General features: G+C 39.4%; 1 pseudogene; it reads left to right on the top strand.

Annotated features, from left to right (window-relative positions):
* Positions 1–927: 927 nt before the first annotated feature.
* On the top strand, positions 928–2453 carry LOC114678118 (14-3-3 protein theta pseudogene; annotated as a pseudogene).
* Positions 2454–4675: the final 2222 nt, after the last annotated feature.

A 4675-nucleotide genomic window follows, 5' to 3' on the forward strand; every position in this document is an offset into this window, starting at 1 on the left:
TAAGTCACCCTGTCTATGGTATTTTTGTTATGCTAGCCTGAGGTGACTGTTTTTTGGATAATACTAACATTTAAATTGGTGCTGTAATTGAATGCATGTACCTCCCCAAAATTCAAATGTTCAAAGTGTTAACTCCCAAAGTGATGGCATTAGTATGTGGGGCTTTCTGGAAGGTATTTAGGTCCTGAGGGTAGAGCCCTGATGAAAGGGATTAGTGCCTTCATAAAAGAGGTCTCAGGAGGCGTGTTTTCTCCTTCCACCATGAGAAGTTACACCAAGAATATGGTTGTCTTTGAGAAAATGGGGCCTCATCAGACACTGAATATACTAGTCCCTAAATCTTGGACTTCTCAGCTTCCAGAAAGAAATACATTTCCATTGTTTATAACGGAATACCATATACTGAGTCTATGGTATTTGTAGCAGCCCAAAAGGCTAACACAACGGTAAGTAAAACAGATTACTTTCCCTAATATGGGGGTGGGGTTTATCCAATCAGTTGAAGGCTTAAATAGACCAAAGACAGACGTTTCCCAAAAAAGAATTTTTCCAGGAAGACACACTTGCAACTTGAACTAAAACTTCTCCGTCAGTCTACAGCACACTGGCCTACCCCATCAATTTTGGACTTACCAAATCTCCATAATTGTATCAGCGAATTCCTTGAAATAAATCTTTCTGTATATAAAGGCATACCACAGAGATATTTTAAGTTCAATTCCAGGCCATAACAATAAAGCTAATATTGCAGTAAAGCGAGTCACTTTTTGTTTTGTTTCCCAATGCATATAAAAGTTATGTTTATACTACCTTGTAGTCTATTAAGTGCACTAGGCATTATATCAACAAAACAATGTACATACCTCAATTTTTTAAAAAAAGAAAACCTTATTGCTAAAATAAAGCTAATGATTGTCTTATCCTTCAATGAGTGATGACCTTTTGGCTGGTAAGGGCTCTTGCCTTGATTTGTTTCTTTCTTTTTTTTTTTTTTTTTTTTTTTTTTTTTTTTTTTTTTTTTTGAGATGGAGTCTTGCTCTGTCACCCAGGCTGGAGTGCAGTGGCACGATCTCAGCTCACTGCAACCTCCGCCTCCTGGGTTCACGCCATTCTGTCTCAGCCTTCCAAGTAGCTGGGACTACAGGTGCCTGCCAGCATGTTCAGCTGATTTCTTGTATTTTTAGTAGAAACAGGGTTTCACCATGTTAGCCAGGATGGTCTCAATCTCCTGACCTGGTGATCCACCCACCTTGGCGTCCCATAGTGCTGGGATTACAGACATGAGCCACCCACCACGCCCAGCCTCTTGCCTTGATTTTGATGGCTATTGACTAACTATGGTGGTGTTTGCCAAAGTTTGGGTGTCTATGGCAATTACTTGAAATAACACAATGAGATTTGCCACATTGATTCACTCTTTCTTTCACAAAATATTTCACTATAGCTTGCTACACAATTTGATAGCATTTTACCCACAGTAGAATATTTTTCAAAACTGGAGTAAATCCTTTCAAACTCTGCTGCTGCTTTATCAACTAAGTTTATGTAATATTCTAAATCCTTTGTTTTCATTTCAACAATGTTCACAGCATCTTCACCAGGAGCAAATTCCATCTCAATAAACTACTTTCACCCGCACGCCTGCCACAGAGAAGATGGAGCTGATCCAGAAGGCCAAGTTACCCAAGTGCTATGATGATATGGCTACCTGCATAAAGGCCATAACCAAGCAGGGCACCAAGCTGTCCAAGGAGGAGTGCCACCTGCTTTCCGTGGCCTACAAGAATGTGGTTGGGGACTGCAGGTTTGCCTGCAGGGTCATCTCAAGCATCAAGCAGAGGACAGACACCTCTGACAAGAAGTTGCAGCTGATTAAGGACTATTGGCAGAAAGTAGAGTCCGAGCTGAGATCGATCTGCACCACGGCCCTGGAATTGTTGGATAAATATTTGATAGCCAATGCAACTAGTCCAGAGACTGGTGTCTTCTATCTGAAAATGAAGGGTGGTTACTTCCAGTACCTTGCTGAAGTTGCATGTGGTGAGAATCAAAAACAAATGACAGATAATTTCCAAGGAGCTTACCAAGAAGCATTTGATATAAGCAAGAAAGAGATACAATCCACTCATCCAATCTGCCTGGGGCTTGCTGTTAACTTTTCGGTATTTTACTATGAGATTCATAATCACCCAGAGCTTGCCTGCACGCTGGCTAAAATGGCTTTTGATGAGGCCATTGCAGAACTTGATACACTGAATGAAGACTCATACAAAGACAGCACCCTCATTATGCAGTTGCTTAGAGACAACCTAACACTATGGACCTCAGACAGTGAAAGAGAAGAATGTGATGCAGCAGAAGGGGCTGAAACTAAACCCATGGTGTCATCCTTCTTCCCTTCAATAAACCTTTTTACACATCTCCATTCCTTATTCCACTTGGATTTCCTATAGCAAAGAAACCCATTTATGCATATGGAATCACCTGTTTATAGTCTTTTCACACTGCAGCATTAGGAAAACTTCATTGCTTGATTTGTCTTGGCCTTCCTGGTGTGCAGTTACTGCTGTAGTCTTAATACCTTCATTTCATATAAACATAAGCAACTTCCAAACACTTAGGTAGAGGACGAAAAATGTATCTGGTATTTAAGTAATCTGAACCAGTTCTGCAAGTGACTGTGTTTTGTATTACTGTGAAGATATGAAAATGTAGTTACTTACACTTTAAAGAGTGTTCCACATAACTTCTTAATTTCTACATTCCCTCCCATACTCTTCGGGGTTTCCTTTCAACAAGCAACTTTTCCATGCTCCTAATATATTCCTTTTTAGTAGGAATCCAGAAGTATTAGATTGAATGGAAAAGCACTTGCCATTTCTGGCTGGAGGTCACAAATTGAAATGCCTCCTATATCACATATTATGGAGGTGTGGCAAGAGGGACTTTCTTTATTCACTCTTTATTTGCTGCTGTTTATGTTGACAACCTCCCTTCCAAATAAAAATTCACTTACACCTCCTGCCTTTGTAGTTCTGGTATTCACTTTGCTGTGTAATAGAATTAGCATGTTGCTGCCAGAATACAAGAATTGCTTTTGGGAATTAAAGTGCATGATAGTTCTTAATACACTACAAAGGGGAAATAAATAAAAGTACTCAAGTCCAAGTCTACAACTTTAGTACTCTTCCATGCAGATATGTGCATATGTGAGGGGGAGTCCAGTTTGTCTAGCATTGTTATTTAGAGATTTGGACCACTATTGTGCATTGCTAACCATTGACCATTGTCCCAAAAAAGCCTTGTGAAAATGATATGTCCTATGTAACAGCAGAGTAACGTAAAATACAATTACATTTTATAAACAACAACAACAACAACAAAACCCACTACATTATTTGGTTATCCATAAAAAGCAACTCCTGGCTGAGGCAGGAGGATTGCTTGAGGCCAGTAGTTTGAGACAAACATGGGCAACACAGCAATACCCCATCCTGCAATTTTTTTTTAATTAGCCAGGTGTGGTGGTATGCATCTGTAGTCTCAGCTACTCAGGAGGCTGAGGTAGGAGGACTGGTTGAGCCCAAGATTTCAATGCTGCAATGAGCCATGATCATGCCATGGCACCCCAGCCTGGGTGACAGAGCAAGAACCCATCTCTAAAAAAATCTTTTTAAGTAAAAAAAGAAGAAGAAAAAAAGAAGCAACTCCTTGTGTGTTCAAGTTTGATCATGAAATCGTAACAATTCAATCATATCTTCAGGCTCTACTTCTACTTCTAGTTCTCTTGCCAATTTGTAGTAACTTCCTCTCGTGAAGTGTTGAACCACGCAAAGTCATCTGTTAGTACTGGAATCAACTTCTCCTAAATTCCTGTTAATGTTGATATGTTGATCTCCTCCCATGAATCACGAATACTCTTAATGACATCTACAATGATGAATCCTTTCCAGAGGTTTTCAATTTACTTTGCCCAGATTCAATCAAAGGAATCACTATCTATGGCAGCTACAGTACAGCCTTAAAAACTGTGTTTCTTAAATAATACCTGAAAGTTTGAAATTACCTCTTTATCTATGGCTGCAGAATAGCTGTTGTGTTAATAGACGTACAAACAACATTCATCTCCTTGTATATCTCCATCAGAGCTCTGGAGTCATCTAGGATTTGTTGCTTACTCTAAAGTGTACAAGCAGAGTAGATTTAACATAATTCTTAAGGGCCATACAATTTTCTAAATGGTATATAAGCCTTGGCTTCAATTTAAAGTTACCAGCTGCATTATTCCCTAACAAAAGAGTCAGCCTGTCTTTTGAAGCTTTGAAGTCAGGCATCGACCTCTCTTCCCTAGCTATGAAAGTCCTAGGTGGTGTCTTCTTCCAAGAAAAGGATGTTTTCAACTACACTGAAAATCTGTTTTTAAAGGTAGACAACTTAATTTATTATCTTCGCTAGATTTTCTGGATAACTTGCTGAAACTTCTCCTTGCTCTTTATATTATGGAAATGACTTCTTTCCTTAAGCCTCATAAACCAGCCTCTGCTGGATTCCATCCTTTTTTCTGTAGCTTCCTCAGTCTCTCAGCCTTCACAGAGATTGGGACCTTGCTCTGATTAGTCTTTGACTTAAGAGAATGTTGTAGATGATTGATCTTCTAACCAGACCACTAAAGCTT

Source organism: Macaca mulatta, chromosome 5 (assembly GCF_049350105.2).
Source record: "Macaca mulatta isolate MMU2019108-1 chromosome 5, T2T-MMU8v2.0, whole genome shotgun sequence".
Classification (NCBI taxonomy): domain Eukaryota; kingdom Metazoa; phylum Chordata; class Mammalia; order Primates; family Cercopithecidae; genus Macaca; species Macaca mulatta.